This window comes from Ambystoma mexicanum, chromosome 1q (assembly GCF_040938575.1).
Source record: "Ambystoma mexicanum isolate Mex_15411 chromosome 1q, UKY_AmexF1_1, whole genome shotgun sequence".
Taxonomy (NCBI): Eukaryota; Metazoa; Chordata; class Amphibia; order Caudata; family Ambystomatidae; genus Ambystoma; species Ambystoma mexicanum.
In genome coordinates, this window is record NC_090922.1 from 1,329,173,616 (window position 1) to 1,329,188,539 (window position 14,924).

At 46.0% G+C, this 14,924-nt stretch overlaps 1 protein-coding gene across 7 annotated transcripts in view; it reads left to right on the forward strand.

The window, feature by feature from the left end:
• The window catches only part of TUT4 (terminal uridylyl transferase 4), a 2,154,442-nt gene that overhangs the window by 16,129 nt on the left and 2,123,389 nt on the right, over nt 1-14,924 (forward strand). For all 7 annotated transcript variants that reach the window (XR_011291019.1, XM_069642184.1, XM_069642186.1 and 4 more), the window contains exon 2: nt 3,226-3,478. The gene's annotated coding sequence lies outside the window, so the exon portion shown is untranslated. The remainder of the gene's footprint in view (nt 1-3,225; nt 3,479-14,924) is intronic.

Genomic DNA, 14,924 nt, shown 5'->3' on the forward strand with positions numbered 1-14,924 from the left:
GTGAGGGAGCTTCGCCATCTGACTCGGCGGAGCATCAAAAGATGCTGACACAGAGCTTCAGCTCAGGCAGCAGGCTTTGGAGGAGTGCAGAGTAAGTGTTCCAGCAGTAGACCAGGTGAGTGGGGGAGGGGGAGTGGGAGGAGGGGTCTGCTTTTATCACCCGTGGGAGGCAGAAATTGAACAGACCACTCGTTCACACACCAAGCATATTAAAATGAAGTGTGGGGGGGGGGGGGTCAGGCAATGGCTGAGCATCCATCCAAGCACAGACAGTCCCTATAGAGGCAATACATTATCTGGGTCACTCTAGGGGACCTTTGGTGTACAACAGCAGAGCCACTCTGTCAGGCTTTGCATTAAGCTTGGCTGGCTGTGAGGAAAAGGGTGAAAGAAAACTGTGGAGGTGCCCCCTCAGTTACCCAAAACACCTCTAAAAAGCAACTTTTGCTGGAACACTGGGATTGGTGTGACCAGAACTGCAGCCATGCCAAGAAAGGTTTACATCACCATTTTTTAAAGTTCTGATTCAACAAGTGAGATATTTGTATTTTGGAATTTGGTGTACTCTGTGCCCATGAAAATCTATCAATGCCACATGTTTAGAAAGGTACACATGCTAGAAATTTCCATAGAAGCTGTTTCAAAACCATTTGTCACTGTACAAAAAGCAAGGAATAAATGCATACATTTATTTCCTGTTTAAATTTGAAACAAAACAAATCTAAAAGTCATGTTAGCCTGTGAGAATGTCATGGCTACCGGTTTTCCCTGTGGGTTGTGTGGGTTCTCCTTCTCTACAAAGTGTGACAGGGATAATAAAAATACAACACATTTGTGCGAGTGTGGAGAAAGGGGGGCTGTGGTTACACACGTGGAGGGGCTGTCCGCCAACAAAACCCTCCTGGGAGAGCATAAAATAGCCTACTGTGAGATGTCAGAAATGAAAGCCGGTCACAAGGTTGTCCTATTTTGGCTATTGCCTTTTATTCAAATTTTAAGGGTTGGGGAACATGCCTCTCTGATCCTATTCTAAAGAGGAGTTTCTGTAACTAGAAACCAAAACGAAGGATCTGTCTTTGTCAGGATGTCATAAATCAAAAAGCCGTTCGTGTGTCCAAAATCTTCTATCCTGACCCTTGCACTAAAAACAAAACAACTAAGTGACAAGGGCAATGTTTATAACTTGGTAATTGTAAAAAATGTGTTCTTAAATAAAAATAAATGTTCTCCAGAATTGGAAAGACTTTGATTCCAGAGGGTGTCCCAGGATTCTTCAGAGATATCAAAAATGTCTCTAGGACTGACAGTTCTTTCTGCCTTCCTGGGACTATAGCAATCTTGTTTAGATGAATACCATTCAGCCTTCTAAGTTCACTTGCAACAAATTGTTCCTTCTTATAACACAAACACTGTTTCTGCTTCACACTCCTGTGGGTTTGCAATTTGCCTGATATTCTCCCCTGCCTGGACTCCTCTTGTACTCTTGAATGCCTGATATTGATATTTTTGTTTATATCGCGCTTGTACACAAGTGTTTCAGTGCCTGGTGTACTCTACTGCCTGGACATCTCTTGGCACTCTCCAAATTCCTTATAATTCCTCTGTAATGTTCAAGCAGCATATACCGAGGCAAGAAGGGTATATCTACTTGATAAACAATTCTCACTTTTACTTGGCTTTTCAGCAATCTCACACTGTTCAAAGATCTTCTCTTTTTACTTTGTTTTCCAAAATCTTATTATGTTCAGATATCTTCAGCTCTTTTTACTTTGCTTAACACAGTCTCACAATGTTCAAAAATGTTCAGCGCGTTCGCTGAAACGCCCTGAGGTCCCTGCTCTGCCTTTGCAGACTCACTGTAGTCTGTAGTATTTCCAGGCGTCCTCGCGTGGCGTACCTTTGCAGCCATATTTCCGTTCTGCACAGCTCCGGCATCTCTTCAGGCTCTGTCGTGTCTATGCTCCTGAACGCTGGCTTCTTTGGCTCCCAGTAAGGAGGGTGCTGCTGCTCTTGGCTGCCGGACAGCCAGGGACCCTCTTGCTGTTCCCACGGCCCGCCTCGCTCGCACCTAGCTTGTTTTCTTCTTCTCTGCCAGTGACCCTCTTTAGCTCACCATGCTGACTCGCACCTCTAGTTTCTATATGTCGATCTTTGCCCCATCCGCCTTCCCCGTAGAGATCACGTCTTCTTCTGAGCTCCTTCTCCAGCATGATGATGATGATTTTTAAAGATCCCGCATACAGGTGTTTCCATCCAATGACTATCCCGTTCACCACGTTTGTTCTTCAGTATCAGTTCCTCCCTCTTCCTCGTCTTAATACTCGAGTTGTTATGGGACTTTTAGTCCTATGACATTAATTGAGGATTTAGGTGATTATGGGAACAACAGTCCATTGATGTTGTCTGACGTACGATTCTTAAAAGATCTTTCTTAATGAATTCACATGGAAGATCAGTTTTACCTAAGGACACCATCATTGAAAGGGAGTTTTGTTTGAGTTATACTCTTCAGGTCAAGTTTGGAAGTTTGGCCTAAAGGGGGAAATGGACATATGGCAATAGGCCATCTGGGTTTGGAGCAACAGGGAGCTTTCCTCATGGGAGAATGAGGGATACAGTGTCTTATTCAATGAAGCGATGATATCTCCCTGGTGAGTATCCACTCCCATGTGATTCCTCCTGCCTGTAACGGCCCCCAGGGTCCGGATCAGGTAGCGACTGCGGGCCACATGCAAGGAAGTCACTGCTGGGAAAATAGTGGCGTGCGCTGGATTCACTATCCAACATTTTTTTAAATATACCAGGACTTTCGACAGCCGCTCTGCTTGCAAAGACTGAAGCTCTTGAACATTGAACACCTGAAGGCATCAGTCAGATGCAGCATGTAATGAAACTCAAATGTGGTATGGGGGAAGAGTCTGAGTGTTGACTGTTTCCTTTTTTCTTTATTAAAACATAAAACGTAATTAAAATACTTTAAAAAAAGATATGCATTCTCTTGCTAATTGGGTAATGTGACACTTTCTTATATGAGTCTTTAAATATTAGTTGCAGGACATTGAGTTAACAATGAGGATTTTGCATTTCTGAAACCTAGACATTTTGGGTAGGTTGAAAAGAAGCCACTTTTGTTCTAGTCTCCAAAAATGCCTTATTCCAGTTGCTTTGAAACAGAGTGAATACCTGTTCTCTAAAACTTTAACACAAATGATTTCTATATTTTAGGTCACCTGGTGTTGGTGCTTACGGGTGGAGTCTTCTGCAAGAAGCATACATGTCAGAGGTGTTTCAAAACTGTAGCAGAGGACGACACTGGAAGGAGGAGCTTTCACCTCTGCCTAGTGCTTCAGATGACTAAACCTGCTGGCAGCAATGTACTCTGTCCAATGCATATCCACTCCACTGGTAACACTCTGCACAACCCAGTTAATATATGCTCTTACTGAAGACAGCACTGGCAACAAGTGACTAGTTGAAGGTAAGTTTGGGTCTCCCAAACCCAAGAAAAACTGCATAGCACAGAGCCTTTAGGCAAGGCGCAACTGGAGCAATAATTACAGATGTACATCTTTTGCCAGGCATTGGTTGAGTGACCTAGTTTGTGTTGGCAATTGAAACCTGGTGCTTAGTATATATAGCACAGGGTAAGGTAACTATGAAGCTGTAGTTACCTGTCACGTGGCTGCACCCCCTTTTTTGTATTGCATCCTCCCCTACTGCCAATTTGCCTGGCACAGCCTCTATGGTAACCTGAAGACAGGCTACGAAGATCCTCATCGACAACCCCCTCACTCACCCGAGTGTATCTTTGTGTGGGTTTGCACTATACTGGTAATTTTATGTATAGAACATGCACATTTCCCCCACCTGATGAGAACACAATGGAATTGTATATGTAAAATTAGAAAGTAACCATTTCAGTAGTTCTGCTTTGATCTATGAATGCAAATAATCACTGGTGGTGTGAATTTCGTTTTAGTTTCAAACAGGCTTCCGGTGCCTGGCAGTAGTAGATATTCATGGTGGCGTCAGAAGCATTCCACTTGTTACAACCTTTTCCTTTTCCTTCTTCCAGCCTGGACACCTTCCGAGGTTGTCGTCAGCTTGGCTGTCGAAAAGGAGATCTCTCCCTGCAGTGAAGTGTTGACTGTTGCATGCGGTGGCCGCTGGGCAATCAGTCCCAGAGAAATTGCAATGTTTATGGATGTGCTGCCACAAAGCAACAATTATCACTCACACAATTTGACACTGAATGAAAGGTGAGGGATAATAACTAGAAAGACAGGCCTATTGCTATAGGATCTGTCCTGTGACAGGATCCGGGCTTCAACACTACAGCAGCTACTAGTAAAATCTAAAAACCTCATGCCCTTTTCAACCGTTTCTTTAGTTGTCCTGCCAAAACCTGGTACAACTTTATTACGTGATCCCGAACACATTCCAATTGTTACACAATCATTAAACTGTTCCCCCAGTACTATCTAGATGCATAGCTTCTTAAGGCAGATACATAATGTGTACATTCTGTCCAAGTAACCCTGCTTTATTTCTTTCACTGTTACCCTATCTTATTTTCTCTTAATTCACTCTTGTAACGAGGGAGATGCCTCTTCTTTCCCTTTTTCAGGAGCTTGAACCTTTTGGCTTTTTGAACACACTATCCTCGAAGGATGGTGCATAACTGAGCTATTCTTCTGATGTGTTGCACCCTGGTCATGGTGTGGGGTTCTATTAACGTTCTAGTGGGCAACTCCCAAAAAATATCTGGTGTGGTGACTTCAGCTACTTCTACTGGTAGGGATAGCAACCTTCTACCTTTTGGTTACCCTGCATGCTTCATAGGTTTTGCAGTACATTCATTTCTTGGTTTGAGTAGTTTTTGGGTTCAATTCATAGTGTGGGGGCTTCCATTCGATCCATCTGGTGATCAGTCAGCTGGGCAGGCTACCCAACTTCTGGTGTAGTATGGACTGTTTCCAGTTCTGTGCCTTCATTGTCCTCCACTAAGGACTCTTGCTCTTCACCATTTTAAATTGAAATGACGATGTTGCAGTATGTGAAACGAGTTTCTGGAATAGGATTCAGCGTTCAGATCAACTTCTTTATTTTCATCATACTCTGAGGAGCATTTATCGACTGTCGGCTGTCTGGCATTGCTTTAGCAAGTGTGTCACCAGGAATTTCACCAAGACAATATGTGGGCCTTCTGTGTAATGATGTGTCATTTCTGGGTCTCTTCATCTCATGGAGTCTTTGTATTGACAGACTGGGTAGCAGAGGGTCAACAATATGTCTGTGATAGGTATCAACCTTTTAGCCTATTTTGTCCCTCTTTGTCCAAATACCAGACCAGCACTCTCTTGCTGGGTTTCAAAGCTGGAAATCTTACTTTCAGATCTTTCCACTTATATTCTGGTAGTTGGTGTCCTGGTTCATCTGGTGAGCCTGGTGTAGCTGGTGGTTCAGATGGGTCACATATTTGTGGTAGGTCTCATGTTCATCTCATGACTTATCTAAGGAGGCAGAAAATTGATATAGCACTGCTGCAGTAGACTCACCTCACAAAAGAGTTGGTGGCCCTGTCGATGCCTTCAAAGATAAAGAGGGCTGAATGTTTGTGCTGTGGGGGCGGGTTGAACACAGGGAATTCTGTATCAACGCATACACATCAAACAAGAGACTGCGGCTTACTTTCACACGTTATATCCATTAATTAGCCCACACAGAGATGGTACATTGATATGGGGAGGTGACTTTCATTGTATGCTTAACCCTATACTGGACAGGTCAGACCATACATTCATGCACCCGGCCCCTTCGGCCAAAGTCCTACGCACACTGTTGCAAGCATTCAAGCTCTCAGACATATGGCGTACTCTGCACCCGCAGGCCCGGGGATACATGCATTATGCAGCTCCCTAGGACCTGCACACTAAGTTAGACTATATTTTTACAGGAGAGGACACCCTGGTGGAATTTGGGGAGGCGGAATATAAAGCACAAGTGTTATCAGACCATGCCCCGCTGGTGGTTATGTGGCGAGGGAACCCCGCCCTCCACTTCCCCCAAGAGCACGTATACCGACGTGGAGATTGAGGAGTGAGTCCTTGAGAGACGAAGCATTCTGGGAACAGTTAAAAGAAGGGGTTCAAGAGTACTTTACTTACAATACAGGAAGTGTAGAGTCAGCAGGCAGGTTATGGGAAGCCTTCAAGGTAGTGATCAGAGGGACTGCAATTGCCAAGGCGAACAGGATGCAGTTCACAATCGAGAATGACTTGCGTAAGGCGGAAATCAAACTAGAATCCATAAGCGTTCAGAGTGCTCTCCCGAGCGAGAGTGCTCATTTGCCCTGCAGCAGGAGTGTTAAGGACACTGGGATAGATTGGGCAAACTGAGCTACAGGAAATATTTAGAACGGCAACATGCAGAAGGAGATGAACATGGGCGCCTACTAGCCTGGCTGTACAAAAGCAAGACAGAGCAGCGCATGATTCGAGCAATAAAGGCAAGGGATGGAGAGGTTTGTGAGAAGTAACAAGACATAAATAAATGTTTGTCTGCTTTATAAACTGTTATATGAGGAGACATCAGCCACTCGGGAGTCAGCGATAGAAGAGGCTTTACAGCCGATAGATCTCCCCAAGCTGGATGCAGAGGAGGCAGACATGCTCAAGGCCCCCATAACTAAGGAGGAGTTGGAACATGCCATTAGAGGGTTGCCGTCGGGGAAAGCTCCAGGAGCTGATGGACTACCTAGCGAGTTCTATAAAGAATTCATGGCAGAAGTTATGCCCCAATTATTGGCAATGCTGAATGAATCTCTAGATAAAGGCATTTTGCTGCTGTCATTAAGAGAGTCAATCATATTCCCATTACTGAAACGTAACATGGCTCTCATAGTACCCTCTCGCTGCTTAACCAAGACGGGAAGATACCGACGGCCCAGATGGCCAACAGGTTGAAGCCAGTAATTCACAAACTCCTACTCTCAGACCAGTCAGGTTATGTCCCGAACAGGAATATCACATGCCATATAAAACGGTTGCACCACGTCATTGATCCTACACAAGACTGTGCCCAGCTCATGGCAGTATACCTCGCTAGATGCAGTTAAAGCTTTTGATTCGGTTAGGTGGCCCTGGCTACTAGCGGTGCTGAAAAGTTTTGGTATGGGCCCGACATATATTAAATGGGTAAAGCTACTATCCAGCTCCATATTATTTTCATTCCACTCCCCTCCCCTTTCCATGCCCTCTTTCACCTATCAAATAACCTCATAATGGTTTTCCAAATTGTTCATTCTCAGCACTATCCACGGACTACCACGGTGTCCGCGGGCTGGGCGGCACCCACACCCATCTTTTTCACCCAGAAAAACTGCTCCATATAATCTTTATTACAGCCTTTTTCCCCATTGCGATATCCGTGGACACCAGCGGCTATCTATGGATCCGACAAGGCAACTGCTTAAAAAAAAAAAATGCTGCACCTCACCCTTTTCAGCATCCAATCAGCGAGCGTGTCCATTATCCGCAGACATCACGCCAGACCCTGATTGGTCAAGGGGGGGTTATCCGCGGACTGAATAGGGATGTGAGTCAGCTGGCGGGACCCAGGTGTCACTAAATTCTTTTGCCATACTTTTTGGCCATTTTTTTAAAAACTACTGGACGGATTTACACCAAATTTACAAAAGCATGCTTCCGGGTCCAAGCCGCTTCTCCTGGCGCAAATATTGTAAAAATCAATCCAGCAGTTTGGGCTGTAGGCGTGAGCAAAGTTTTTTTTTTTGTTTGTAATTTTTTATATTGCGTCTGAGGATTTCCACAAACTTTGGGACCCCCTAAATCTCCCCCTCGCCCCCTTGACGAAACCACACCAAACTGCATTGAATCATTCTGAGTGGGCAATATACTGTGAATGTTTGGTGAGGATTCATCTGGGGGGAGGGGGCGGTCGAAGTTATAAGCTGCCCAAAAAGTGCTCTTTCTATGAGTTGAGCAACTTAACCATAACTAATAATGGGCCATGTAATATATATAGTAGTGGTCGTGTAGTTATGGTTAAGTTGCTGTTTCCATAGGAAGAGCACTTTTTGGACGGCTTATAACTCCGCTCCCCCTGGACGAATCCTCACCAAATTTTGCAAAAAAAGTATATGGGCCACTTTGCAAAGTTTGGAGATGTTTGGGCCAGGGTGGGGCAAAGTTAAAAAAAAAAAAGTATTTTTTTCCCCATAGACTGAATGGGGGGAAAACATTGCGCACGGCTACAGGTGAAACCACTGGACGGATTTTGACGAAATCTGCGGCAGGTACAAAATAATTAGTGATATCTATGCTCGCTCCGTGGTCACACTTCCCTGTTCGGTCGACAAACAAGATACCGATTGGCTAAGGGGCTGGCGTCATGACCGCGGACACGCGACGTCTCTGCCCATTGGCTGCTGCGACATGATCTCTCTTCTGCCTTTGACACTGTCAACCATGCCATCTTGCTCAACCGTCTCCGTGATAACCTGGGTATCACTGGTCAGGCTCTGGCGTGGCTGACCTCTTTCCTCTCCAATCGACCCTCCCAGGTCCAACTCAGGTCCTTCCTCTCTGACATCTTTTTCTCCACCTGTGGTGTCCCCCAGGGATCTAATCTCTCTCCCTGGCTGTTCAACCAGTATCTGGCACTCCTTGTCCACTGCATCGCCGCTCTCTGCCCCAACTTTCAGTGCTATGCGGACGATACCCAGCTCATTTTCAGGCTACCCTCGGCCTCTTCCTCTCCCGCCCTCATCTCTGACTGTCTGTCTGCTATCCAGGAATGGTGTGCCGCCAATGACCTCTGCCTTAATGCCAGTAAGACTGAGATTCTGCTCATCGGCACACCCACTCCACCTTCCCTGCAGCTCTCTGGCCGGCCTCTCTTGGCCCTCTTCCTGCTCCTACCTGCAAGGCAAAAAACCTCGGGGTTATCTTCAACTCCACACTCTTTCTCGCCTCATATATCTGACGTCTCTAGGAAGTCACACTACCAGCTGCACCTCCTCAAAGGTATTCTTCCTTTCCTCTCCTTCCCCCAGAAGCTCGCTGTCTGCCGAGCCCTGGTTCTCTCTAAGCTGGACTACTGTAACAGCCTCAATCTTAATCTGCCTGCCTCCACACTCCGCCCTCTGCAACTCATCCAGAACAGAACTGCGAGACTTGTCCTTGGCCTCAAGCCCAGGGACCGTATCTCTCCAGGACTGAAATCTCTACACTGGCTCCCAGTGGCTGCGAGGATAAAGTTCAAAACCCTCTGCATTGTCCACAAGGCCTTCTGGGGCCTGGGGCCTAAATACCTTCAACTCCCTCTTCCTAAATATCTTCCTTCCCGAGCCCTTCGCTCATCCGTCTCCAACTCCCTCAGGGTCAGCCGCTTCTCAAAGCAACGAGCTGGGGGTAAATCTCTCTCCACGGCAGGGGCCTCCCTCTGGAACAGCCTTCCTGCCCCCCTGAAACTTGAGGAGAACCATCTCTGGTTCAGGAAGCACCTCAAAACCTTCCTCTTTGCTTCTGCTTTCTCTCTCTCTCTCTCCCCTGCTAATTCTTCGCTGAAACTGCACTGAATCTGCAACTGGGCCACTCTCACCGACCTCGGTCCTGGGCCCAGCCACTCTCCACTTGCACTGCCTCCCTGGCAACCCCTGCACTGCGGGACTGTCTCTGTATCCCTACAGCCCCCCTTCCCAGCACTTGTTCTGCACTTGCCACCAGCTGGCCCTTTTATTTATTTATCCTACTTACCTTGTACTGCACTTCCCCCCCCCCCTTCCCCATGCACCTCTCCCTTCCCCCTACCCCTGCACTTGCGCGATCTGAATGACACCTGGCCTAGTAGGATCGTTGTCTGTCTTCCCCCTTGTTCCCCCCCCCCCCTGCCTCGTCGCGCCTTGAAACACTTGTGTATAGGCGCGTTACAAATGCCTTATCATATCATATCATATCATGTATTCTGCGTCAGATGGTTTGGATGCGCCCGACATCTTGGATCCACGTAAAGTGGAGCAACAACCAGCGTACACATGCTTTTTTCATGGAACTATTTTGCTGTGTCACAGAGCATTGGGAAAGGTTCAGACAGTAAGACATGGGTGATCAATGCATTTGTTCTTCGGTCGTCATGATGTAATTTCTATGGACACCTTTTACGCACAGTAAATGTGGGGTGTAATAACGATAGCACTTCAGTCCATGTAGTGGGCAGGAAATGTGTAGTGGGCAGGAAATGCACACGCGCATTGGTAGGCAACATTGAAATTGACAACATGCTGTGAATGCATTATTTTTTCCAATGGCTATTATTATATTCATTAGTACGTCGCCATGGGTGGCACATGCTACGGGGGTTGTGGCCAGGGCCTAGAGTCTTGGATGGATGGCTGTCAGCCGAAGGCCTTACTTCCAAGACTGTAGGCCCTGGCCACAACCACCGTCGCATGTGCCACCCATGCATACACCCGTAGTGTTGCCTTTTGATTGGCAAGTTGTGGGGAGTGCGTGCAGTCTTGGGTGCATTGCCGAAGGCCATGCAACCAAGAATAAAGTGGTAAGTACTAGACTTGGAAGACACTGCACACCCATCCCATGTAAGATGTACAGACATACAGCTAGGAGGGAAGCCTCTGGGCAGAGGTACTGAAGGATAACACACCTATAGAATAACCCCACTACCACACATCACTGAGGTGGTTGTGGGGAGACCCTGCACTCTTGGGTGCATGGCTAAAGCCCATGCACGCAAGACTGAAGTGGTAAGCACTGGAGTTACAAGTCAATATGGGTGCGTTGGAATGTGCTAGTTGTGTTGATTCCCTAGTGTTTTCACTTCATGGCTGCAGACGATCGTCCGAAAAGTAAATTTGGAAGCAGCTAATTTACAAAGACCATGGTTTCCATATGCAGCGATGGTTGTGGATGGGAACTATACTCCTTGTACCTTTTTATTGTAAGGAGTAGGTGGTAGGTTACTCACCGAAGATGGAAGGGCAGCCTACAGGCACTGCAGCATATTAGTACCATAGATTAGACGTGTAGATTCCCATGTGTAGAAAATGCCTGCCAATATACTTACTCCTTACTTTGTTCAGAATCCACATACTTTTTTTTTATTGGCTATCGTACTTGGCGGAAGTATCACTTTTTCCATTTCTGTGATGAAACAAAAAGGTGTGTTAGTGTTTGCATTTTTTAAAAATGTAATACATTGCATAATAGACAGTTAACTTTTTTTTTACTCTCATATTTAGTTTACAAACCAGTGTACTGTGCATTGCGCCCAGTTTCTGCGTTTGCTTTTCTAATCCTTGGGACTGGGGAAAACAAATCCTCGTCGGATTAAAAAAAAAAAACCTTCATTTCCTATGGTACTAACTACTTCATTTTTTTCATTTCAGTGTTTTCTTCATCTTTCTGATCAATGTTATGTTTGTTGCCTTCCTGCCCATTTTTACCAACAGTTGGATACCTGTAGGCATATTCTAACTGTGCATTTGTTCCTACAGATTTGTGATACTCATTCATTTGTGTCGTTGTTATATCCTGTTTCCTTCATCTTTCCCATTAATTGTTTTCTTTGTTGCCTTCCTGCCGATTTTTAAGTTGGATACCTATAGGCGTATTCTACCTGTGCATTTTCTTTCCAACGATCTGTGATAATCATTTATTTGTGTCATTCTTCCATCCTGTTGGGTAGTTGGATACCTGTGGGCGTGTTCTAACTGTTTGTAGTCTTTCACATACTTTGTTGACAATCTTTAAAGTAGACATTATTTCGTACATTTTGGCTTCAAGAACATTAAATACGCATTTGTTAGGTTAGCTGGCAACCTCTGCTTTAGAGTAATGGTGCTATCATTACATTCAAACCATCCAGAATTCTTTTTAATGTATGCAGTGTAGTGACCTGCATTGGTTGTATCTCCTGCACGGTAGATTATTCCTACTGTTGTAAAGCTTTTCTTACCAAGTGACACTTGACCGTGTGAATCCAGTCAGTTTGCAGTTGTTTTTGGTGCCATCTGCATTATAACGTAGAAGCATAAGTATTATGTAGGCACTATGTGATTGTATCAGTAAGGTGGAGCGATTGTCTGAATTGCAAATACTACATAATCTGCCATGGTTTGCATTTTGTACAAGTTGCTGAAATGGAATGCTCTCACTATTTGGTATGGAAACATACACAAAAAGCTAGGCTTCCTTTGCGTGCCGGACTGCGTAGCCGTGTCTGGGGTATCAGCCTGTAGTGGACGAGCACTCTTCCTCTTTTTGTTTGGAAGGTGGTGGGGATCCTGAGTGGCCTATGCCGCTCTGGCCACTAGGGGCAGGAGCACCGGTGGACTGGGTAGTTGGAGTGTGGGAATGCACACTGAGCATGGGACTTGGTGCAGGCATTGGCTGAAGTGTTACGTAGTCAGGGGGAACGTTAGCAAGATGGACTGGGACCAACACTGCCCTGGCTGGGAGAGTAGGAGCTGGGGTGGATGGAGCTGCAGCTGCCCCTGCAGCCTCCCCACCCTGCCTACTCGGGGCAGCAGATGACATAGCTGCCCCTGATCCACATGGCCTGGTGACACCAACTTGCACCGCCACACGTGGCCTAGACTTGGCGACGTGGAAGTCGGCCTGGGAGTCACCCTCTGCCAGGTCAGGTGCCACAATGGGCCGGTCCAACAAGGGCTGAGCAGAGATGGTGTCAGCCACGTTTCCCTCAACTATGGGGGGGGCATGGGTGTCCCTGACTGGTCCTCCACACATGGGGGGCTAGGGGTACCCTGCAAATCCCGGCCACGTCCCCTACCGCCCACCACGGCCACCTCTTGAGGCTCGGCCACCTTTGCCACCCTTACCGCTTGGTCGCCTCCCAACCATGGCACTGATGTTGTTGTGCGTATGGGAGTTGCAGTAAACTATTGTCCTGGGCAATTGGGGGATCAAAGGGGTAGGGTACTAGATGGAATTCGTACCCTAGTGCTTATGTGACCCCTGGGGAAAGATGACAGGTCACGCAACGCACAGGCACCCCAAAAACAGAAAATAACGTGCATGCAACACCTCGTAGAGCACGTGCGTGAAAAAATGAACCTGCACTACGCTGTGGCACCCAGAAACACAAAAATGAACGTACACTTGTTACACGCAGCCTACAATGACCTCTGAAGGGGTACGCAACATAGGGGCAAGCACAATTGGTAAATAAGTGTGCGACTCACCGTCTGCCTGGGAAATGAGCGTGAAAAATACGCGCGGGTGCACGTTGGCAACACCCCCGCCAAAAGAAGAATTGTACACTGTCTGTGGAGACAAGACAAAAGAAGAAGTGAACGCTGTTTGAGGAAACGGGCCCAACAGAAAATCAGAAAAAAGCTGTCAGAGGTAACAGGGAGTACTGTGGGATGTATTTACCCATGCATCCGAGCCCTACCTCAAAACTGTGCAGTATTGACATGGAAAACATCATGATGGCCAGAGCTTCCCAGAAAATGCACAGGGAAATGCATGAAGAATAGGCTGCCACTCATTTTTGCCGATGTTATGGGCACAGAAGGACACTGCCTAAAACCACCATTGGACTACCCACACAGTAGTCTGAAACCATTGGGAATGGCAATGCTGATTGCCAAAAGCAAACCCATAACTGTTGGGAATTCATTTTCTTAAATCCCAAAAAGGGGTGCAGTACCAGTACTCACCACTATCCAAAAGCCGGCGTTTTAAAACCACCAGATTTTGTAGAAAACTGAATAAATGAACCCAAAGCAAGCCAAAGAAAGACTTACTGAGAGGTGGATCCAATGTAAAGTTATATTCTGAAGTGACTTGAAGGTTTATAACAAGACTGGCTGAGCTGTGGATTTCAGCAGTTTAAGTAAATTTGGACTAAAGACACTACAAATCTAAATGTTTAAAAGAAATGAGTGACCTACTTTGAGTGTCACATAGGTTGCAATTGTTTAAATGTCATAGTTTTAAACTTAGAATCAGCATCCTAGCTGCATATGTAAAAAAATGTCTTGACTTAAACTGGGGAACAGAAATGACATGTAGCTAAAAACTGGCTTAAAGAGATTCCAATTTTGCCTGGCAACTACCCCCCATCAGGAGTGAAACTTGAGTCACAGCTGTGTTCCCAGGCCTATCTGCCTTTTGCTGGCCACACTAAGGATATGCCATCTCTCTGATAATTGAATTAAGGGGAGCCCCCACAGAATACAGGAGCTCTGAACAAAGCCCTGTCCTGACCCAGGCAGATGGTTTATTGCAGATGTTGTAAAAGTAGCTTCCTCCTGAAGCAAAGGGGAGGAGCACTGCCTGTGAGAGCAAGCTGGCTTGGCAGAACTGGAAAAACCAGAAATTCAACCTTGTGCTGGGGGGAAACCACACCCCTTTGGGGCCAGAACATAACTCTAAAAAGATGAATAACTCATAGAGCGGACATGTGAAAATTTTATAAATGATACCATAATTCTTGTGATTTTTCTGCCCACATTTTAAGAGGTTTTTAGAACCGGTGGCATGTTCAGGGGGGTTTTAGCGGAAAAGAGGATATTACTCAAAATGTGTGCATGTGAAAAATCTGACACTTCATCAACTAATGTCCATACTCCTTGCGCACATGTGTGTAAATTTGGGTTAATGTCCGATATTGCAAACCAGTTAAAAAGTGCAAAATATTGCCATTTCTGAATGCAAGCCCCCAGGAAGAGCAGAGTTGGAACAGGGGATACCTCCTGTGATATGTGATGGGTGCATGTAATTTCAAACCACTGTGTAGCTATGAAATATGTATTTGGTTCAAATCTAGATTTGTGTGCAAGTTGACAGGAGGAGTGGACTTTCTGCAGGCTGTAAAATGACATCACTCTGACACAACTTAGCTCCCCCAATCAG